Source organism: Equus asinus, chromosome 7 (genome assembly GCF_041296235.1).
Source record: "Equus asinus isolate D_3611 breed Donkey chromosome 7, EquAss-T2T_v2, whole genome shotgun sequence".
Lineage (NCBI taxonomy): Eukaryota > Metazoa > Chordata > Mammalia > Perissodactyla > Equidae > Equus > Equus asinus.
In genome coordinates, this window is record NC_091796.1 from 94,654,357 (window position 1) to 94,679,415 (window position 25,059).

The 25,059-nt window shown below is 41.4% G+C and overlaps 1 protein-coding gene across 1 annotated transcript in view; it reads left to right on the plus strand.

Annotated features, from left to right (window-relative positions):
• The window catches only part of GPR65 (G protein-coupled receptor 65), a 122,179-nt gene that overhangs the window by 14,881 nt on the left and 82,239 nt on the right, over positions 1-25,059 (plus strand). Inside the window, exon 3 of the mRNA XM_070514159.1 lies at positions 10,257-10,566. The gene's annotated coding sequence lies outside the window, so the exon portion shown is untranslated. The remainder of the gene's footprint in view (positions 1-10,256; positions 10,567-25,059) is intronic.

Here is a 25,059-nt window from a genome sequence, read left to right on the forward strand (position 1 = left end):
TAGAACATGTATCCTGGGCATGTTTGATGTATGTTCCTTGTTCTAAAAAGGTATAAAACTGCTGAAAACCATGCTTCTCCAGAACCCCTTCTTCCTTTGTGGAGACTGCCTTCCCGGGCTGGTCCTCAGCTTGGTTCAAGTAAAACTCACCTATCTCTCTTATCTATAGAATGGTTATTGGTTATTTCCGTCCACACACAGAATGTCATGTGAGCAGCTTAACCTTGCCTCTCCCCTGCCACAAGGTCGTGTAAGCCTCTCCCACCCCAGAGCCACCATAGGAGGAGCTAGGACAGATGGAATATATCTGAAACATTGAGCATTTGCCCCAAAGTAGCTGAGTTAACCCAATGAGACAGTTTAAGCAGGAAGAGGCAGAGATATCTTTCATTCACAAGTGAAATCATTTTATGGACCCCTGCTCCCCAGCAGGTTGGTGACTCAGGAGGAAGAACAGACCAGTAACAAGAAATAAAGCAATTTTTTGTGTGTCCACAATTGAGTCAGAGGGTGATCATTGCCTCTCAGATGTCCAAGCTTTCACTGGAGGTGGCCACTGGAACAGAGAGAGAAGAAAACATATCTTTCTGTAAAATAATCCTGTCTCCCTGTGACCTACAAGCCAGGCTGACTATAGGTCCCATCGCTAGTGCAATGGTTCTCAAACTTTAATGGTTATAAGAATCATCTGGGAATCTTGATTTAAAAGATTTTTAGTCAATAAATCAGGTGTGGACACTGAAATAGTGTATTTCTAACAAATTCCCAGGTAATGCGAATGCTGCTAAGCCCTGGTCCAGGGGTTGAGTTGTACCGTTTCAGAGTCTGGAGCAATGGTTCTCAGACTTTCACATGCAGCAGAATCACCTGGAGGACTTGTTAAAACAGAGTGCTGGTGAGGGGGCAGGGGGTGGTCCTGTGATGTAGTGGTTGGGTTTGCATGCTCCGTTTCAGTGGCCTGGGGTTCATAGGTTCAGATCCCAGGTGTGCACTTACACGCCACTCATCAAGCCATGCTGTGGGAGCATCCCACATACAAAATAGAGGAAGATTGGCACAGATGTTAGCTCAGCAACAATGTTCCTCAAGCAAAAAGGAAGATTGGCAACAGATATTAGCTCAGGGCCAATCTTCTGCACCACAAAAAAAGAAAGAAAGAAAAACACACAGTGCTGGGCCCCTGTGATACTGTGACTTATAATAAGAAATATATATTTGGTCTCTGTCACTGTTTCTGACACAGAGCTCCTGAAACCATTTGTAATTTCCTTGCTGTTAGGCGTGTCTTTTGTTTTAGTGAGGTGACTGGTTGACTGGAAGGGGGCTGGTCACCAGAAAGAACAAACTGCAATTAGAAGCTTGGAATTTTCAGCCCTCCACCCTATTCTCTTGAGAAGGAAGAGGGCCTGAAAATGGAATTAATGATTGATTATGCCTGTGAAGAAGCCTCCATAAAAATCCCCAAAGTACGGGGTTCAGGAGCTTCCAGGTGGGTGAACACATTCATGTATCAGGAGGGTGTCGTACCCCAACTCCATGAGGACAGAAGATCCTGCACTCAGGGCCCTGCTAGACCTTGCCCTGTGTATCTCTTCATCTGGCTGTTCGTCTGTGTCCTTTGTCACATCCTTTAATAAACTGGTAAACATAAGTCTGTGTTTCCCTGAATTCCGTGAGCCACTCTAGCAAATTAATGGAACCTGACAAGAGGTTATGGGGACCCTCAATTTGTAGCCAAATGAGACAGAAGTGAGGGGTCGCTTGGGGACCTGCTACTTGCAATTGGCATCTGAAGCAAGGAGGGGCAGTCTTGTGGAACTGAGTGGTCAACCTGTGGGATCAGACGCTATCTCCAGGTAGAGAGTGTCAGAACTGAGTTAAAGTGTAGGACACCCAGCTGGTGTCGCAAAGAATTGCTTGTTGTAGGGGAAAACCTCCACACTTGGTAGCCTGAAGTATCAGAGGTTGAGTATTGTGTGTGAGCAGTAAAAGAGGCACACAGGACACACTTAGTAAGGAAAAGCTGGGTGGGTTTTTCCTTCATAGCCCCATTCGCAGAGATTCTGATCCAGTCGGCCTGGGGTAGGGCCTGAGAAGTGGCATTTCTGACAAGTTCCCCAGTAACACTGTTGTAGGTGGGCTGCACTTGGAGGACTCCTGCTTTAACATCATGCAGCCCTCTCCCAGGCCCCTCTTTGTCAATTTCCACCTACCGGAGAAAAGATACAGGCCCTCCACGGTGACAATACAACAGGCATACGGCCTGCAGGCAAGGAGTCTATTTGTGGGGCCCTCCCACTCCCGAGTCCAGTCCCAACCCGCAGTTTGCTGAGAGATGGAAATCCTCAAGCCATGGTCAAGACTCAAAAACTGACCAGTAGGGTTTCTGCCTGTGGTTTCTAACCTGCAGAATTGAAAAGAAGCAATTAGACTGAAAGCTGCCAGATTTTAAGTGTAGCCTTTCCCCTCTCTCTGATCTTGCGGCCCCGTGGTGCGGCCACATCTGGTACTTTTGCCATGCCTCAGCCAGTGGTGCTCCTCCACCAGGTCAAAAGCTCTTTGAGAGCAGAATCCGTGTTTTATTCACCTCTTTATCTCCCTCAAGCCCGTGCTCAGCTCCCTTCCTAGAAAAGAGCAGAGAGTTGTACATATTCTAGATGTGTCGACAGAAATAACCAATAATTATTCTATAGATAAGAGAGGTAGGTGAGTTTTACTTGAACCAAGCTGAGGACCAGCCCGGGAAGGCAGTCTCCACAAAGGAACAAAGCGTTCTGGAAAAGCATGGTTTTCAGCACAGTTTTATACCTTTTTAGAACAAAGAACATACATCAAACATGCCCAGGATACATATTCTAAGAGATATTTAGTGACAGATTAGCAGATCAACATGACCCTGATGTCCCAGAAAGGAAATTTATCTTCAGAAGAGAACTGATACTGGTGTTGTAGAAAAGGAGGTATGCATTCTTATCTTCAAAGAATGCTTTCTTGTACTTTGAGATAATGTTTAATGCATCCTTATCTTTAATGGTTAAAGCAGATGTACAATGTATGTTGGACAGGCCACAAGTCAGGCTGCTTTAGTTGAGGCCAAATCAGGTTTAAAGCAGAATGCTATATACTTCAATACATGAAAAATTTTCATCAAATGTAACAGCAATAATATTTAGAAAATATTAAGTGGTTATACTTTCTTTTCTCAGGTAAGTGATGTTCTTTCGAAGCCCTTCCATCATTAAAGCCCAGTTTATTGCCCAGGAAAAGGAGGGGGGTATCAAAAAGTCATCATTCACAAAAGAAGATACTGCTTGGTGATGCCCCAGTGGGCAGTAAGATGAAGCAGATATGCCTTCTGATTCTAGAAGGAAGCCATGAGGTAGAACAAGCTGGAGAAAGAGAGAGGACATGCCCCCTAGGGTCGAATCAAGAGAGGTCAACAAGGAAAGCCAGAAGCAGAGGGGGCTCCTGCCCATTTCCTGTTTGGGGCTCAAAGAGGAAAGCATCTTCAGGGAACTCCTGCACCAAAATAGGAAAACTGCCAAAGAACAGAAAAACAGACATGGTGGTATGCCATGCTCATGCGAAAAAGATAGCTGAGAATAGGTCAGCTCGTGTGGGGCAGGGTAGGTATGCAAATACTCTCACATGCTCCCAGAGAGGGAAGGGGAAGGAAGAGCAAAGAGGGCCATTGGGCCTACCATGGATCATAGCAGGAGAGAAACATGACCCTGTGTCAGGGGTTGAAGGATGGACAATCTAGACCCAGGGTGGGATAGAATAGGCAACTGAGACCTGGAGGATCTGCAGCTCTAGTGAGGACCACAGGAAGAGCACAGAAGATGAAACACTAGACCCCCACCAGACCGCAAGTCACACTGGCTGTGAGAATCAGTAGTTTCTGCCAGGAGGATGCCCAGTGGATGGGCAGGACTTCTTCTCAAAGGCCAGAGAGGACCAGGGAACAGAGTCAGGACCAGCAGGTAAACAGCACCCTTTCCTCACCGCAAAGAGGACAAATAAACTTTCCTTTCCACCCAGGAGCCATCTTGTAGAAGGCGCCATCTTGTGGATATCTAAGAAGAGTTTAAGAGAAAGCATGAATCTTGAATTCAACTGAGTGTTTATCCAGAAGATACTAAACAAGTCTTTAAAAGATAGTTCAAGCCATCAGAGACTGAAATACCTTCCATGTACAAATTTAAGGGTTCTTTCCCCACCACCCATGGGAATGGGGTTTTCCAGGGAAAATGATAATAGTTTCTTTCCCACATCCAAATGTAGTATGTAAATATGTGACCTCACAACTCAACAAACGTTTGGCAATTGTGCAGGACTATGTTATTACATTCATTTTATATAAGCCTAGTTTAATCGAGCTAATATTTCATCCACTGGAAAACAATAGCTGAAAATAGGGCTACACTGAAGAGCCCAGAAACAATATCCTGGTCGTTGGTTACTGGAAAAATGGGTGTTTGGATAATGAGGAGGATTAAAACTCTTCAAAATTTTCCTTCCTCTTTACTTTGAAACTCATTTGTTTCTCTGGCATCCATTTGATGAAAATGAATTCAGTCCTTTTCAAGCAGGAAACACATAAAGATAGAATACTAATACTCATGGTACCTAGCCCCACATCTTACTTATGGTGGGCATTGAATATTTATTTGGTCATTTGCTGAGCTGACTAGACTTGAAGAGGGATATCACAAAAATTACGTGGTATACTTGGTTGATTGAACTGAAGTAGGGAAGATGAGATGAGACCTCGTAGGAATAGCAATGGGCTAACGAAGGCTGGCTATGGTCCTCCTGTGCAGTTCCCTTTATTGAATGGAGAGCAGGGCTGTTTCTCGGCTATCTTGAATATGCTGGGGACAAAGAAGGAGCTCAATTTGAAGCATAACTTTCCGCTTAGTTCTAGCTGAGTTGGAAGATTGGTCACTGTTTATCCTTCTCCATATCCAGATCTGGAAAGGCATTTAAAGAACATCTGGTACAAAATCCTCATATTATAGATAAGGAACCTGAGCCCAGAGGGGTAAAACAATTTACCGAAGGTCACCCAGCTCCTAAATGACAGAGTCTGAAATAAGTGTCAAGTCTCCCAAATCAGGAGTTTTTCCTTTACTGCAGACTCTTCTGGACGCAGATGACAAGTCTAACTGTTTAAGGGAAGAAAAGATTATCGGCCCAGGGAAGAAGTGTCCAGGGGCAATTTCAGATATGACTGAATTCAGATGCTCAGCTCATGTTTTCAAGTAGACATTTTTCCAATCTTCCAGTTCCACCTTTTGCTATGTTGGCTTTTATATCACATCAAAGATAGTCACTAGCATCTCCAGGCTTACGTTCCACAGCTTAGAAAATACAGTGTGAAGAGAAATCTTTTCTTAATACTTTTGGCAAAAGTCATGATTCTGGGTCCTCTGCCCTTCTTCCCAACTTTAAACCCATCACTGTGGTTAGAGATGGACAGCTCTCAGTTCTCTCCTAGACCACGCCTGCTCCTGGAGTGTAGGGCAGTCACGCCCTAACCTCAGAGACTGAAAGTCACGCCCTAACCTCAGAGACTGAAAGAAGAGAGGGTTGTTTCTCAAAGGAAAATCAACAAGCTGTTTCAAAAGAAGGAGGAAAAGAGTCTATGACTGCATCTCTCTAGGCTGTGTGGTCCAGATACACCTGTCATACCAGACATATACCCTGTGTTATTCACTTGAAGGGGATGTTAGTTTACTTAATTTTATGAGAGGAAGAAATTGGACTTCTCTGCATAGAGAATATGCAACTTCCACAATGTTCATTCTGGAAGATAATCTCAGGAAGGATCCTGGCAGCCACCAGAGGGCTCACTCAAATTCAGACAATCTGAGGCGAATTTAACAAAGACATATTTACAAAGGCAAGGGCAGAGTGTAGGGGGGCCACGGGGATGCTACAGTACCTGGGGGTAGTAACATCTGGGCACCCTGACACCCCTGGCCCTGAAGGGGCAAGAGGATGGAGTGGTTCCCAAACCTGGAGGCACAGAGGACTGTCTGGAGAGGGTGGCTGGACCGAAGCTATGACCTTTAGTAGGGACACAGTCTCAAAATGGGAACTGGGGAGAGGGGCAGATACCCCAAGCTTCCTCTCCTCCCTCCCTCCAGTTTTCTGCAGGGGCTCCCTATTGGATGGAGCACCAGGAAGCCAGAGGTGAGGAATCTCCTTGTAGTGGTTTCATAAAGTCAGCCTCCCAGGGCACAAAACTGAATGGAGAAGGATGAAGAGTGGATCCGGAGAAGAAATAGATGAGAATTCAATTTCTCAGTTATATGTACACTCTATTCCTTCACCAAATCAGGGAAATATCCATGAGTCATTTGAACATGCGCCCCTAAGTTCCCATACTATGGTCTTGCCTGCTAAACACCTGTGATAAAAATCCACTGCAACACATGGGATGGTGAACATATGTAACAGCGGCGGCAGGGAGTGGGGCTTCTTCTCACTTTGGGATCACAGGACTTGTTCTAGTTTTTGTTCCTTCATTTACTAGCTATATGACCTTGAACGAATCCGACGACTTCTCCAAGACTGAGGTTCCTATTCTTTAATATGAAGATCTGTTAAAAAACAAAATTTAACTGAGTAAATTTGAAGATCTAATTGGCTTTATTAAGTGATTCATGAATCGGGCAGCATCCCGTCTAGCATGCGCCCAGGCATTATACAAAACGGAAAGTTTTATAGGAAGAAGGGTGGGGCAAGGGAGCCATTAGCGAAAGAAAAGAAAGGGTTATTTTGGGCCAGGGCATCTTCTTTTTCTGGGGAAGGAGACTGGCACGGGTTTTATCATGCAGATCACCACTTCTTCCTCTGGGGGATGGAGAGGGCCCATGTGACAGATTACCTTACTGGTGCTTGACCAGAAAATTCCAGACTAGTCAATTAAGATTACATTTCTGGGAGAACTAGAACTGTGAGTAGATCAGGCATTAAATCTAGGTTTGGTATCATGGATTTTTGGCATGAATGATGCCATTTTGGGCTTGCAATTTTTTTTTTTTTACAGATCTAAACAGCTATTCCATCTAGTGGTATTTGTCATTCAGTGCAAAATGAAACATTGGATATAAAAGTGATTTGAAAGTGATAAAGTACTAATGTTATATAGATCATCTCAACCTTAATATGTGAGCATAAAAAATATATTAATGTTTCATGGGCCAGCCCGGTGGCATAGTAGTTGGGTTCACATACTCTGCTTCATTGGCCCAGGGTTCACAGGTTTGGATTCTGGGCACAGACCTACATACCACTCGTCAAGCCATGCTGTGGAGGTGTCCCATATACAAAACAGAAGAAGATTGGCACAGATGTTAGCTCAGCAACAATCTTCCTCAAGCAAAAAGAGGAAGATTGGCAACAGATGTTAGGTCAGGGCCAATCTTCCTCACCATAAAAATATATATGTATATATATACATGTTTTCTTTATAGGCATGAATTTTTGTAATTCTTACATCAAGAAACGTTCTAAAGCCATTTGACTCATTCCATTTTGTGGCAGTGTTTTTTCTATATGAAAGTTGAAATGAATTAATGATAAATTAACCTCCAGTTTACTCCAGGCTTGCAGTAAGGAAATGATTTACTATGATTCTGCTTATTGCTAAAAAAAAAAAAAAAAGCTAATCGAGTTTTCTCCCTGACAAGTGAGTCACTGTGCTTATTATCTATTTATGAGTAGGCAAAAGCACAAAACATCCCTGTGTGTCCCAGTGAGTTATGAAAATCCTTTAAAAGTAATGCATCAGCCATGGATCTTCCTGCTATCTCTCTCCTGCAGTTCACTGAGAATGTTTTGCATAATATAATCAGGCTTACCACAATTTATTTCTGCACTGCTGGGTCCTAGGATGATTGCTTAGATTTCCAAACCCCGGATTGAAAGCTGTGGTTTGATAAAATTTATGGTAGAAAAAATGGCCACTCCCTTTGTCCCCTCTCAACTCCCCCTTGCTCCTCCACCCCCCACCCCTCTCTAATATTCTGCTTTGGAAGACTTTTGATCAGATTCCCTTATTGTCCCAGTTTCCTGGGAATTCAGTGATAGCTGCCATGAGTGCATTGCCAGTATACTATGTATTGAGAACTCTACATCAATACTTTACTTAATTTCCCCAACAATCTTAATGAAGTAATTTTACCTCCATTGTACACGAAAGGACTGAAGCTTAGAGAGGCTAAAAGCAGAACAAGAATGTGAACCCAATGTCTGAGTTCAAAGCCTGTGACCCTAACCACCATCCTGCATAGCCTATCAGTTTCCATATTGTTCTAGCAGGCTGGCTTTCTTTCTCTCTTTCAGTAAAACCTGATTGATCCCTGTTGAGGAGTAGTCTTACTTGAGTCAAGATGCAAAGGGAGTGTCACTCCTCTAACTTCAGGAGATACTTGTATACAGTCATACATCGCTTAACAACAGGGATACATTCTAAGAAATGCATCATTAGGCAATTTCATAGGCGAACATCATAGAGTGTGCTTACACACACCTAGATGGTATAGCCTGCTACACACCTAGGCTATGCCTCTAATCTTATGGGACCACCACTGTATATGTAGTTGGTCGTTGACCAAAACATCATGTGGCTCATGACTGCACATATCATAGACATATTGCAGATGCTTTACTGGGAAAAGACTGCCGCTCTCTCCTGAAGACCCTTTTTAACAGCTGAGAAGGGAACAGCCAGGTCAAATTGCTATTCTCTATCAGTCACTGTGAAGTCTAAATTCTAATTATTATGCTATCGCATAAAATTCAAGGCTATCAGTGAGATAAATGGTCAAGAAGTTGCAATGTTCAGCTTTGCAATACACTGTTATCATAAAAATAGAACACAGGATTTTTTAAGTATAAAACTGTAGTAGGAGAATGCTAAATGATTGAGAATTGTATATGGAATTTAACCTATTTTCTTATATGCTACTGTAAGAGGTTAAGCCCAATGATGTAAACTACCCTTGGTTAATTTTCCTGTCAATTTCATGCTGTTCATATTCCATTTCATTTTATTAAGTACATTGAAGAAGTGTATGAGAAAAGAAATGTACACATCTTTTTAAATGATATTATAAAGGATCGTGAATAAATAGAAAGAAAAGAAAAACATTCGATTCATTTGTTAATTCTATCAATGAATTTTTGTCAAGTGTCTAATTTTTGCTGGATTCTAGGAGTATTGGGAAAGTTATAATAGTCTAACAGGGAATCTAGAGGCAAACAATGCATATAGTGACTGTTACAGTAGAGTTAGCCAGCCCAGGTGGTCTAGTGGTTAGGATGCCGAGCTCTCACCACCGCAGCCCAGGTTCATTTCCCTGTCAGAGAACCACACCACCCATGTGGCAGCATGAGAACTATGCCACCAGTGTTTCAAATACCAGCAGAGTCACACATGATGGACAGGTTTCAGTGGAGCTGCCTGGCTAGACAGACTAAGGAGAAGGACCTGGCCACCCACTTCTCAAAAATTTGGCCATGAAAACCATGTGAATAGCAGCAGAGCATTGCCTGATATAGCACCAGAAACACGAGAGGATCGTCCAGAAAGAGTGAGCAGGGTTCCTCTCTGCTGGACCAGGGTCGCTAGGAGTCAGAATTGACTCGACAGCTCTAACAACAGTGAGAGTTAATTAAGAAGGGAGGGTGGGCATGACCACAATTAGTTCAGTCTTGGAGCGTCCAGGAAAGGCTGGAGTCATGAAAGCTGAGTAGGCATTAGGCAAGTGGGGGAGGGAGTTTCAGGCTGAGGAACAGCATGTGCAAAGGCCTGGTTCCATTTTAAGGAAATGAAAGTAGTTCAGTGTTGTTGGAGCTGACTGTGAGAGAGGAAGTAGCAAAAGATACAGGATGGAAAGAAACAGAAGTTAAATCTTAGAGAATCTCTTAGCAAGATAAATAATTTGGACTTTTATATTAAGGTCAATAAGTAGCCATTAAAAAGTTTTAAGCAAGTGAATGACATGATCAAATTTGTGCTTTAGGAAGATTATTCTTGTCTCAGCGTGCAAGAGGACACTGGTCTGGATTGGTGTCCTCTTGGGGTGACTTGAACTGCATCTTTGAGGAGGCTGAAGCTTTATTTGCCTTGACTTTGCTGGACCATAATTGTTACAGTGCAACTATGTGTAAACTCTATAGATAGCAAACCTATATTCAGATTAAGTATCAATTCCTGTAAGGAAAAATTTCTGTCTCTGCAGAGTGGAAGATGTCTATTGTAATCAATCTGCTACCAAAAGGCTGGCTGATCTCCTGGATCTCTGCTGCTGGCAGGTTGGACATTGAAGAGTGGCATTAACTAGATCAGAGGGAGCCCATGCAAGCCTCTGTCTCTGCCACATGACCACTCTGTTCTTGGGCCATTGTCCAGCACAGAGGCAATCAGCAAGAGAGATTGGCTTACGCAAACAGGATGAGTCATCTTTTCCCACTGGTTATTCAAAGAACCCTCTGCAGTGGATGTTCTCCAGCAGGCAATAATATCTGCATGCGTCCTGTCCATTCCTACAGGTCAGTCTCCATACCTCTTCCCTAGACTGTCTTGTCACTACTTTTCCAATCCTGTTCCTTCCAGACTCTAGACCAGTCATCTATACAAAGAGGATGCCTAAGTTTACTGCTCATCAATTTCCCGCTGGGTGATTTTCTATCTCTTCCTTGACCAATGGAAGGTGCTGAGATGCAGTTTTTATGTCTTCTCAGGGGGTGGACCCACAGAGTGAGCAATCAGTCACACCTAGTGGCAGTCTGCTTGCTAACAAATCCTCATATTGATTCTCCTTACGTCCCTTCTACTTTCTCCTTGCCATTGGCTTTAAGCTGTGCTTCCAAGGGAGCCCAGACTCCCTTGGTTGGTATCAGGAGTGGCCCTAGAAATCAAACCATCAGGACAGGATTTTCAACCTCTGGTGGTAGTTACTAGTGCCCTGCACTAAGTGCGTGGAAGCTGGTCAAATACTCACCCCTGTTTGTAAATTTTTAACTGTGACATCATATTAATGACAGCCATGAGAAAAGTGCCTAAATATTCTAGATTTATTTTGTCATTCTCACAAGCTTGGAGTTCAATGGGTAGGAGCAAGGATAAATTACTATGTTGTCACACTTTTCTGAGCATCTAGAAGGAAAGCTGTGTGTGAAGAGCTGTGGATGATCAGGTGGATAGCTGCATAGCTGCTGTGGGTGATCAGGTGTATTCGCTCCCTGTGGAATATTTCAACATTTCTTCTCTCTGATAATTTGGTAGCTGATGGCATTTTTCACTTTCATTGCTTCCATGTTCTAAATCAGTGAAACTCTACCCGAATATGTACGATTGAATTGTCTGGGATGCTTTAAAAATTGCTGGACCCTACCATTTAAATCAGAATCTCTAAAAGTTGGGCCCAGATAATTGTACTTTAGAAGCTTCTCACATGGTTGTAACGTGCAGCCAGGGTTGATTTCGGCACTTCTGAAAGACCAATAGAGGGAGAGAGGAACTTACAGTTATTGCGCAAGCACTATTCTTGGCGTCTTTCCTCTATATATGTATGTAGTTTCAATAACAAAGATATGGGAAATGTAATCAGAATTTTACCTGGAGTCTTCCATTAATTTGGTAGAAATACTTTGATAAACTGCTTGGGGTAAAAGGTGAGTCCTCTCAAGGGCACACCCAGAGTAGTTTCTAAAATCGCATGCATATGACAAAGAAAGAAATTAGATGGCCTTTGAGGGATTGGGGAAAAGAACACAAAGAAGAGAGATGGGAAAGGAAAAAGGGCAAAGAAGCTGCTGTGAGGCTCCAAACCTTCCACAGACGGAACTCCCAGTGCTTGGGGTAGACTTCTTGTTGACAAGCATAAGCGCTAAGGTTTCTGCCCAGGTGATCTGGGAAGCATGAAAGCAGAAGCTGGAGGGACAAGAATGGCTCTGCTGAGGTCTGGATCTCAACCACGGTAATGGCTAATATTCATTAAGAATAATTTAGACATTTAGGAGTTGGAAAAAAAGTTGACAGATACTGTCGCCTTGTGACAAAAGAAAGTCTGCTGATGTCAAGAGTTTACTTTGGTGATAGGCTCACAGCTAAAGCTACATTTATAAAGTTCCACAGAGAGCCATTGTTACCAAAAATGCCCCTCCAGAGTGTTAAGCTTCTGGAGAGTAATCTTGAACCAGCACTTCCCAAAGGGTATTCTGTAGAACTTGAGTTCTAAGGATGCGTAATGAAAAAAATTAACAAGGGTTCCATGGTCAAAGAAGTCTGGGAATCAGTCTAAATGAAAGGCCTTCCAAAGCCTTTAGTATGTAAATGACTATGATGATGCTCCAAGAGGGGAGGCATGGCTGTAGCTCTATCTGCATGTTCTCAGGAAATATCTCAAAGACCTAAATTCCCTGAGAGTCATTGTGGAAAATACTCCCACAGGCCTATGTATGAATGACTGGTGACACATGGATATTTTTGCAAGTAATGACCGGAGACACAAATATCTAAGGACACACACTAATACATTTTAAATTTGCCTTCTTTTTCAATCAAAAACAAAAGCAAGAGGGGCTGGCCTGGTGGTGTGATGGTTAGGTTTGTGCACTCCACTTCTGAAGACTGGGGTTCAAAGGTTCAGATCCTGAGTGCAGACCTATGTACCACACGTCAAGCCATGCTGTGGCAGCGTCCCACATAGAAGAGCTAGAAGGACTTACAGCTAAGATATGTAACTGTGTACTGGGGTTTTGGGGAGAAGGAAAAAAGAGAAAGATTGGCAACAGATGTTAGCTCAGGGCCAATCTTCCTCAAAAAAAAAAAAGCAAGTTATTTTCCCTTTCAATATCTTTTTCTAGAAACAAGCCTTTTTCAAAACAAACTGTTAATCTGCCAGAGGCATCATGTTTTCTGTGGATGTTCATCCCCCAATAGACGTACATGATGTAACGGCTCTGCAGGGTTTATTTCACTGACTCCTTGAAACTCAAATTCTGTTTTGAGAGTTGGAGTAATATGCGTGAGAACAGTAGGGAGCCTGAAAGTAAAGAATTCATCCTGCTGAATTTCCTCTGTTGTACATTCACTATGTGACTCCATAAATTGAATGCAAACCTAGAAGCAGTTAACGTTTAATAGCAGGAGGTTAGAAATAGATTGTGCCTCTGGGTCAAGTTACCTTTACTCAGGTAGAAAGTATATGATGGATACAGTTCTGGAGTGGGAGGCAGGAGACCTGAATTCTAGTCCACACTCTTTCTGTGTGACATTGGGCAAATGCTCAGTTGTCTCGTCTGTAAAGTGACGGTTAGGTGATCCCAAAGGTATCTTTCAGATGGAACCTAGTTGTACCTGGATAAGCGTATGATAATAAGTATAAGCATTCCAAAGTTACTAGGGGAAATCTTGGAGAGTTCAGAATCTTCAAAAAGGGCCTTCTTAGGAAAGTTCCCTTCTTAAGAAAGAGGCCATGTTTCTCAGTGGGCCTGGGGATAGGGATAGCAAGATGCTTAGTTTGAGAAAGCTTCAGGCACTCCTGGGGCTCCTTCCCTTGCTCCTTTGGAGGTTACACAATGCTGGAAAAATGGTGAGGAGTCCAGGCCCTGAGTGTCTACATGATGTTGCTGTCCTGCTCTGGCCGTTCACTTGTGAGTCCAGCCATGATGTTCCTGCACTCAGCCATGGTGGCCAGGGCCGTGGTCCTTCATGCTCAGTCCTCTCTATTACCCTTGCAACTGTCCCTGACTCGAAGTTTACCACCTTCTGTCCCCCTGGCCTTCACTTCTTCAAGGACTACTTGAGATCTCACAATAAAGCAAGTATTTGGGGGGAGGTTGTGAAGAGCTCATTCTTTACAAATGCAATACACTTCCTCCCGTCTCCCGAGAATAGTCAGAATAGCTTTTCTTAGATGTAGTAAGCCAACAATATGATAGGATTTCCATATCCTGTGATAGTAAATTCTCCATAATTCACCCAATTTTGTCCCCCTAATAGAATTTCTGATGTCTGAATTGGAAGGTTGGGGTGGCCAGAATGCATGTAATTTGAACAAATCTCTTTCGGCTATTCTAGCATTCTCTCCTTCATCTCTCCTCTCTTCCACCCAAAGACAAGGCCCATCACCTTCCTTGATCCTTAGCTCCGAATGTAAAGGAGCAGGCCATTTTTGTTGGCCTTAACAATGTTTGGAAGATTCATTTCACTTGAGACTCTTACCTTCCTTATGAAATTATGGGAAGAACTGTAACAAAATACATTTTTCTTCATGTGACCTTTTCCCATTTTAGGTATATTGTTCTAAAATGTCTACTCTCATAATACCATAGCCTCCTCTGTAATTCAAGCCCCTGGACAACTGATATAAACTCCAGTGTGGTGTTTGCATGTCCACTCCTGCTTCTTATCTATTCTTCACACAGCAGCTAGAGGGAGCGTTTAAAAGTCTGATTAGGACTTGTCTCACAGAAAGCTTTCTTGGCTTCTCTTGCTCTTAGGATAGATTCTAAAGCTCATAACATGACCCACAAGAACTCTGTGGTCTGAATTGATGCTAACACTATATCAAATCTCAGCTCTGGCCACTTAGCCCCATTCCCTAAGTTTCCATCACAGTGGCCCCCTCCATCATGCCTCGCTCCTTTCTGCATCAGGGCAAACGCTGGTCCTTCAGCCTGGGACACTCTTTGCCTCATTTCTTCACATGGCCAATTATAAATCGTCAGGTAGATGATAAGTATGCCACTTCCTCAGGTGGGGAGTCTGTGATTAATACTCAGAACACTGCCTGAAATTTACTTTAATGAGTAGTGTGTGTGTGGTAACACTCAACTTATATTTTTATATTTTTTCACATGAGAAGCCAATTTTGGGGCACCGTTTATTGGAAAGCTCTCTCTCCTTCACTCTGCAATGCTGCTTTCCCCATATTTCTTAATCCTGGTGTGTACCTGAGTCCACATCTACACTGTCTCTTCTCTTTTATTGATCTTTTGTGCCTGCACCATTAACCACACTGTGTTAGTTACTATATAGTTTTACAATAAATCTTTGTATCTGGTAAGGCAAATTTCCCTCCCCTTATTAATTTTTCTTCTTCAAAATTTTTTTTCTTGGCCCATCATATTTCCACTGGAATTTTAGCATCAATTTATCAAGTTCCGTGAGGAAACCCTGTTGAGATGTTAATTGGAATTGCATTGAATTTAACAGATAAATTTTGGGAATTTTTCCAAATTTCTGAGTTTTCATCCAGAAAATTAGCATATATTCCTATTTTATGTGAATCTTCTTTTATGTCCTTCACTAAAGTTTAATAATACTCTCCATAAAGATCTTAGGCATCTACATTAGATTTAGTCCTAGGTCACTTCTGTATTTTGTCACTTACCAATTTTTGATACTGTAAATGGCACTTTAAAAATTTATCCTTTAATTGCTTGTTGTTGATGTATCGGAATGAATTCATTTTTCATAAGGTAATCTGGTATCTAGCAACTTTGATGAAGTCAAACTAGTTCTAGTTGTTTGTCTTTAAATTCCTTTAGTTTTCTATGTAGATATTAATTTTGCTAACAAATAATGAAAATTTGATTCTTCTTCATTTATTCTTTTAACTTCTATCTATTTTCGTACATTATTGTGCTAACGAGGACTTCTTGAAAAATGTTGAATAAAACTTGCATAGAAAATATCCTTGTCAGTTTTCACCATTAAGTATAATATTTGCTCTTGGCTTTTTAGTAATTTCCTTTCTCAGGTTAAAGAAATTTGATATAAGTTTCTATTATGAATTAGTATTAGCATTAGTAATTAATAGTATTATTATGAATACTTTCTTTGCATCTATAGAGATTAGCATATGGCATAAAATGAGATGAAGATTTTTCCCTCTTTTTCTACTTTGTAATCCAGTTTGTATAACATGAACATTATTTGTCCTTTAAAGAATTGTTAGAACCTCTCTGTAACATTATCTGAACTTATAGTTCTGGTTTTTTATTTATTTCTTACCCCTACAGAATTTCTTTCTTTCACATGAAGTCAGTAAGCATGTTTTTTTAAAATTACTATGTATCATATAAAATTCCTGAATTTCTGCATGTTATTCAAATTTTTGTACTAACTTGATCCACCAGCTTCCTAGAATCAGAAATCTTGGATTACTTCTTTAAAAACTTTTTTTTTTTGCTTACTATTGTGAATGAAGCCTGCCTCTATTTTATCATATAGCCTTATTAATCAAGACTGATATAGAGTGCACATTTGCATTCATTTCTAATCACTTTGCCAAACCCATTAAAATGTATCCCAAGCGTATTAGCAGACTCAGCAGTCTATGACTGCAAAATAATATTTTATTTTCTTTGGTATTCAAGATATAAGGATTACTAGGTTTGTTGTAGGGACTATCTGAAATCTATTCTTCTCTAGGGTTTGACTTTCCAGTAAATTTTTGGAACTCTCTAAGGAATGTATAGATGTAAATGACTCTCTATTGAGGGGCTCATTCACTGGCTCCTGCAGCCTGTGTTCTGAACCACTGCTTCTCCAAAGCCAGGTAGATCCTCTCTCACCACCTCGTAATGAATTTCATATCCTCCTCAGATTCTCTGCAAGCTTGGACATGATCTTATTTTATAATTCCCAAAGTAGAGCTAAGAACAAACTCTTGTATTTAACCACATTTATTTGTGAGCATCTAGAGAAGATGATCAAGTGACCTGTTAGAGAAAGAAAATTAGACTGTCATCAGACTTTTCAAAAACAATGCTCCAGAAGAAAATGAAGTAATATATTGAAGGTGATAAGGAGAAAGAATGTGAGCCAAAGCTTTTATAACCAGCCAAACTGACTTTCCATATCAAAGGCTCCAAATCTAAGAATTCAGGGAATATTTTTCCCTTAACCCTTTTTTGAATCTACTAAAGAACAAACTTCAGACACACAACATGTCTAGAGACATCAGCATGAATACTGGTATATAGTTACTTATAGAACTTAGTTGAAATGAATGTTTAAAAGGCAAGATTATAGTACGCAATAGTAATATGCTATGACAATGTAATTACAGTATAAGCAAAAAAGGTGGAGGGAAAAATGGAGATGGCATACACAAAATTTTTAAAATTGTTTTCAATAATCCTTTGGGGGGGTAGTTTTGATATTGATATTGTGAGATAAACATTGTGTATATAGTGTAGGATAAAACAAATTCATATAATTATGGCCTATTCTAACTCTATCATCCCCCGTGTTCTAGAGAACCAGGATTCTTAGTATGGAAGAATGAAGAGACAGATGTACGCTAGAAGAAGTTAAGTAAAAACTCAGTTGTCCTAAATTTGAATTGAGTGAGTTAATACTGATACAATTCAAATTTAAATTTGAGAATATATGTGTGTATATACATTCAAGAAGCCCTCATTTCAATATCACAATCCTGGTACAAGGGGTGCTCAGTGTCACTGGGTCTGTCCTAGATCTGTCCACTGACAATTTCTGGAAACAAGGACCCAACTCAGTAACATTGATCATCCTTAACACCCAGAATATGATTTGAAATGAGGGCTTCTTGGAGATGTGACTAGTTTCACATCTGGCAGGAAATATACAAGATGATCTTGGAACACTTGTTATGTCATAAGGGTCATGTCAAAAGGAACCAACCCGAAGAGACTCCTAAGACCCAAAATAGGCAATTTGATTTTTAATAAGGATATTAACTGCAAAGGATTGCTACATATCAAAAATGTTTAAATCCATGAATTTATAGTTATCCTTATAAAACAATTGATGATATTTGGAGAAGAATTCGGGAAACCAACTCATTATCTTGAAAACTAATGAAGAGGAAAGAATCAAGCACTCATCCTGTCTTTCCTATATGAGTTTTATCTTGATAGCCAACAAGTAGATGAGAGCAAGTGACACTTCAAAGAAAGATTCCAGTTAATAAATTAAGAAGAAATGAAATCCCCATTTTGCAGCCCCTGCGTAATTCATAGATCTGGAACAGCTGCTAACATCACAAAAAGAGAAACAACTAGATAGCCTATGTCCCTGATGAAAGAACATAATATCCCCTATAATCCCGCCAAAACAAACAAACAAACCAATCTGAATCTGTTGCAACTACCCATTTACAGGAAATACAGAGCACAGAGGAACACATGAAACTACGCTATGATGGTATAATCAGCAAGACCCAGGTTATGGGAGTCTCTGCAGGTCAAAGAACCTAGGTTCTTCAACAAATACTTTACAAGGGGTAAAAGGGGAATGGGGAGAAATTTTACATTAAAAGACACTTAAAAGGTGACTCTAAAAACTGAAAAAATTAAACTACAGCATTTATGGATGCACAATTGGGTGTCAAATGATCTCTTCAAAAACAGAAGCGATTACAATGAAAATCAAGATAGTGGTTACTTTTAGGAAAGGGGGATCCGGTATACGGAGGACTTCTAAGGTGGCTGGCAAAGTTCTATTTCTTGACCACGTGGTGGTTACAAGAGTATTTGCCTTTTAATAATTGATTAAAGTATAATTTTGTATCAGAGTTTTCTGTATCTGTGTTTCATTTTACAATGAAAAAAGTTTAAAAAATCTTTGTTGGGTACTTATGGGATAATAGCACTACCATTCAAAACACGACAAAGTGCTACTAAAACTAGTTATTTTGGGGGATCACAAGCCAAAATCTAAGCTTTGCATTCCTATCTAGCTCTTGCTGGGTTCCAGGAGAGAAAAACTAGTTCAAATCCAGCACAAATACCTAAGCCTCTTTAACCTTCTACCTCCCCACCCTTTCGCATCAGTAAGAGGAGAGCTCTGCTCCTTCCCCAGAATAAAGCGTACTCATTCAACCCTGCTCCAGAATGATTGACAGTGGGAACATCTATTTTCTTTCATGGAAATTTCACCTCCATTCACAGGGTGTAATCTGACCTCAGGGCAGCAAAGGGATCATAACAGCCGGCCCTTGGTGTATTTCCCAAAGTCTGGGTTATTCAGTATAAATATAACTCCACTTAGAGGATGCCACCATTTGAGTCCAGTTATATAGTTAGGGAAAAACCATTTCTTTAGCTCTTCAAAAGCATACTCTGGTTAAGGCTGACCTTAATTCATGTCATAAGCAAAGCATTATAGTTTTATTCTGAAATATAAATTGAGATGTACGGTGCACTGTTTTTCCCCTTTAAAATAGCTTCCCTCGAGCCAGCCCCACGGCATAGTGGTTAAGTTCAGTGCTTCTGCTTTGGAGGCCTGGGTTCATGGGCCCAGATTCCAGGTGCAGACCTACGCCACTCATCAGCTATGCTGTGGCCACGACCCAGAGATAAAACAGAGGAAGATTGGCACAGATGTTAGCTCAGGGCTAATCTTCTTCAGAGAAAAAAAAGTAGCTTCCCTGTTGTGATTTTTTGTTTTTCTGAAATCTTATCTTGGGGTCTTCTCAAAACAAAGGAAATAGCAACTTCTAGAAAAAGAAAAACTAACAACCTTGAAAAGATAGTTCTCATCTATTTCCATTGCTGCAAATCAGATCAAATTGAATGGAGTTTTATCTGTATTAGGCACTCATTATAATTAATTCCAGTCATTGATGCCCCCAAAATCCCTTCCTTTAGCCTTTGGCTCCTTCTACAAATCTTAGGACCTCCCCTAATTCTTCCAGTGTGATAATGACACTCCACAGTTATTAGGCCATCCTATGGGAAGAATTAGTCCCCTCTTTGTTCTTCTCTTTAGTACTGTGTGCAACAGAAACCACAGCTGGACACCAAAATCCACTCTTTCCTCCTTCCCGGATCCATGGATGGAGTAGATTTCCCTATCTCCCTTGCAATTGTTTCACGTGACTAAGTTCTCACCAATGAAATGTGAACAAAAATAATATGCACCCCTGCAGGCCTAGTTCATTAAACTCTCCCACTCATGCTCCACGGACTTTCCTCTTTCTAGCAGACTGAGAAGATGACCATAAGGAAACCTTGGCAGCCATGCATGAAAAATGGCAGACTCACCATCACACCTGAATCCCGGAGAAACTATGCCACTGCTGCTGCTGACCTCAACTCCCACCATGGGCTAGGAGCACATATTTATTTAAGGCATTGAATTTTAGCAGTCTTTTTGTTTACCATCTTCCCTAATAAATATGGAAATCAGGACCTGAAAGTGAGCGCCAAAACACACATGTAAAGTGTGTGCTATTAGCTTAGCATTCAGACTGGAGGAGGGAAGAAAATGGCTATCAGAGGCTAGACAGCTAGAGCCCCATATTATCTATGGAACAAAACCCAATAAAAGTGTCACTTGTGATCTTGGAAGGCAAACCCAGAGCCTATTAAGTCTGTAGCTCTAGGGAAAGCAACTGGAAAGAGCAAGAATATTAGTATATGTTGGCTGCTATTTATTGCTTTTGGCAAAGTGTTGCAAGAAAAAGGTGAACTCAGGCTAGAATCGACTAGTTTGCCAGCTGAAGAAAAAATGAGTTAAAAAACGTTAAAAATTCAGGGCTGGGAAAATCGGTGGTTTCTGGACCTCAAATACTAGCAGATAACTTTGTAGGTCAAAGAAAACAAAAAAGGAGAACCAGCCCAGTGGCAAAGATATTATCAAGGATGTTGCTTTGCTTTACCCAAGCCTGTCCTTTCAGATGTCAATGTAGATTCCATGAGGGTGAGATTAATGGGTTGAGCAAGAAAAGCAGACTTTAGAACGGGTCTAGAAAATAATTTGGGGCTTATTTACTACTACATGAAACTGAGTAGACACAAGTAGGTCAGAAGCCTATCAAGTTTTTCAGAAAACTGTATTGCCAAGAAACCACAAGCTTGCATCTGTAAAATTACTCTCACGCACCAGCAGAAAGTGGGCTCTGAAAGATATACAACTCCTGACAACATGCTCCCCAATATCCACCTCATATGTGGTCATGGGGATAATGGACAAGGATATTCTCCAGGAGGGCAGAGCCTAGGGTCACTGAGAACAATGGCCAAGAAAGTTCTTTGCAGAGGGCGCACTGAGAGTCTATCAAGGCATTTTCCTCTGGGGGCTGGGGATCTTCGTGATACTTCCCCAACAGGATTCCATCACTGCTGTGGCCCAAAGACTGCTTTGGGATTTTTTATCGCAGTTATCCTGTCCACTTTTGTATGATGAGTGGGCAGATGAAGCACAGGTAACTTGTCTTTTAGTTGAAAGGGTCCTAGACCTTGAGGAACCATATCTGGACCTGAGGGAGAGGTCTGAGCATTACCGGGAGATCCTAGACTTTGAGACAGATTTATTAGTTGGATGAAATTTGGGGTTTTCTCCTCTAATGAGTATACGAGTATGTTTTATGTAAGGGGTGATGGTGGCTGAAGGGGCTAATGAGAGAAATTGCTAGATGTCTACTAAAATCCATTCTCCCCTCCTATCTGGGCGCACAGTTAGACTTCATTTCTCAGTCCTTTCTGCAAGAAAGTCGCTAAGTTCTCTTCAGTGGAATATGATTGACATGATACATGCCACTCCCAACCATAGCCCAGAAAAGCCTCTCACGCTTGTCCCTCTGTGCCCTTTTTCCCTCCTGGCTGACTGATGTGGCAAGGCTTTGGATAACCCAGATGTCACATGTTGAAGTTGGCAGAGCCACCATCAACCTGAATTCTTAAATGTATGGAGGAGAGCTGACATCAGCTTGAATCCCATCATAATGGTTTTTTGTTTTTTAAGACACTGAAATTTGGGTTTTCTTTTAACTGCAGGCTAGCATACTCGAACACATCAAGTTAAAAAGAAGCAATGTCTGTTTTTGCACAATTTGCCAACTTTTCTAAGACAGGCTATGGTTGATCCATTGAATCCAAGGCCTTTACACTGTCCCTCATCAGCATCCCATCCCTTCATGACCAGATTAGATTGTATGGTCTCTTTTTATTTCTTATGACTCCCTTGAATAAATGCACTCAATCTCTTCTCTCCCTCCCCTACCACTGCTCTCTCTCTCTCTCTGTCTCTCTGGTTATCCCCAGCTCTGCTATGTATTGTCACACTCACACACTTTAAATTCATGACCACTGAGAAATAAATCCACGGTGCTGCCCAGAAACGTCATTACAGTTCCATGGTTCATTCACACATCCAATCTCTTACAGGGCTATTTCATATTTTCTTTTCTCTCCACAAATCGCCGTTTCCTCCACCCTCCTCCTCACTCTCAGCTGATGAGTTTAAATTCTATTTCAACAAGAAAACAGAAGTAATTAGGGGAGAATTTCCATTAGCTCCCACCATCGCCTCTACTGCCTACCTGCATCTGTTCCCATGTAATTTGCCTTCCCTCTTGGGCAAATTGTCTGTGCTCCTTTCTAAAGCCAAAAGTTCCATATGTGCACTGGGCACCATTTCCTTTCATCTACTGAAGGATCTTACTCCAACTCTCTCTTTTCTCTCCTGCATCATCAAAATTTGCCTCTACGTTGGATGTTTCCCATCAACCCACAGAACATGCTGCAATGTATCTCATTTTGAAACACAAAAAAAATTGTTGAAAAACCATCTTTCAACTACCATCTCATTTCTTTGCTAGATTTTTTATGTATCCCTGAAAAAATTGCCTATATTCACTCTCTTCCTTTCACTCATTTCATTCTCTCTTGAACCCACTCTAAACAGGCTTTCTTCCTCACCATTTTGTTCAAACAGCTCGCATCAAGATCACAGGTGATCTTCATATTGCCAAATCCATGGTCAATTACTAATCTTCATACTACTCAACTGTCAGCAGCATTTGATACTATGATTCCTTTTTGAGATGCCTTATTTTCTTGGCTTCCAAGGACCCCACTCTCTTTGTTCTTTGTCCTCCTTGCTAGTCACTCCTCCAACTCCCCAACCTCTGAATGTTGGACGGCCTCAGGCTCAGTATCTTGTGTTTACTCTTTCCTATCTATGCTCATCCTCTAGGCGATTTTGTCAAGTTTCATAGCTTTTAACACCATGTCTATGCAGACAGATCCCAAGTTTCTGTTTCTAAGCCAGATATCTCCTTTTAACCCCAGGCTTGTATATCCAACTGCCTTCCTGACAGCTTCACGTGGGCGTCAAAATTAACTTTCCCAAAATTCAAACACATGATTATCCTTAAGCCTGCTCAATAAAAGTAGGTCCATTTTTCAGTTGCTTAAGCCAAAACTTCAGCATCCTTGACTATTCTTGTTCCCTAACACCCTTCAACCAGTGCATCAGCATATCCTCTTGCCTCTACCTCAAACTAAATCTAGAAACTGACCACTTCTCATCACCCCCATCACCATCATCTCTCACCCAGATTACTACAATAGTATCTGTGGTCAAAATTGTTCATTCCCTCTCAACATCTATATCCTCTCCTTCTTTACTAATAGAATTTTTAACTGGGCACTGGGTCTTTCAGAATGTAGATTCCCTAACATTTCTTCAAGCTTAGTGTAGCCAAGGGGATGTAAACAGAAATGTTTGTGGAACTTCTGGGAATCTTCCTTAAGAGACAGTAGTACTGTACCCTTTGTAGCTTCTTTATCTTTTCCTCATCCTGCTTCCTGGTACACAGATGCCTTCCTAGCCCACAGGGAGGATTCTCATGTTTACACTTTCCTAACTGCATTCATGCCCTAGGTGAGTCCTTAGAACACCGAGTTGGAAGGGTTTTGAGTCCCTAGGACTTGATAAATACATCTACCTCTAGATTCAGACTTCCGGACTTATGAGTGAGAGAGAAACCAACTTCTATTTAAAGTTACTGTTACTTGGGTAACACAGTCACCGCAGAACTTCATCCAAACCAATATGTCTTCTGATTTGTTTCTCTTCCTCTCCTCTTGCTCCTTTATAAACTATTCTCCCCACAGCATCAGCCAGAACAATCTCTTTACAACCCAGTTTGGCTTATGCTACTCTTGTGGTCAAAGCCCTCCTCCAGTGGCTTCACATGCCACTCCCATGATGGTCTTCAGAGACCTTCATGCTCTGCCCTCTTGCTTCTCCTCTGTCCTAGTCACCATCAACTCTTCTCCCCACTTGTCCCATTCTAGACACAATGGCCACTTGCTGACTCTCAAGTATAGTCCTGCTACAGGTCCATGCACTTCTCTCCTCTTCCCAAAAGACTCTTACCCTGTTACCTTGTGGCTCACTCTCTCACTTTCCTCAAGACTGTACTCAGATGTCACCTTCTCTAACAAGCCATTTGACTATCTGATCTAAACCACCACCGCCACTACCAGGACATTTCCCACACAAATTGGGATTTCCAGTTGTTTAGAAAATACAACTGCTCTGACAATACTTTGCCCAATTCTCACAGGGCAACAACGGACCTGAGCCAGGAATGGCACCAAGATAGAGCTTTGGGGAGCTTTAATTATTCTTCCTATATAGTTTCCATCAGTACTTTGTCCCGACTCCTTGACATGAGCAATGGATATTGTGTTTGTTTTACATAAACTGGTATGCAAACTTAGCTTCAAGCACCACCACCTCCCATCCCTTCTCCACTTCCAGCTAGAGGGTCATTGTAAATAAAGCCTGAATTTGCACTGGCTAGAAATTGGGTGGCACAGGCATCTATAGTTCACAGTGCCTCCCCCCCCCCAACTCCCTGTTGTCATACAACCCCCTGCTTCACTAATTCATTTTGTCTGGTTCCTCAAGGCCAGTGGTTAGCAGATACTGGCTTAGAGTATTTTAGTTCTCCTAAATTTGTAGGGGAAAACTCAAAAGATCAAGAGGCTTTTTGAGACCCAAAGGAACGACTCTTCAATAGTGGAATTCCAGGCATCAAGAGACAACCTTTCCACCTAGTAACTTTCTATACTTCCTGCTCTTAAGGCTGAACTCCATCTATCCAATTACTTACAAAGCCATATGCCTCAGTCCTGGAGAGTTGTTTGATTCGGTTCAGAACCCAAGTCTGTTTTCTTTTTAAATGTCTATACAGACCAACCAGGCTTTGAACATGTGCAGAGGTTATTGCAAACAGATTATTCTTTCCT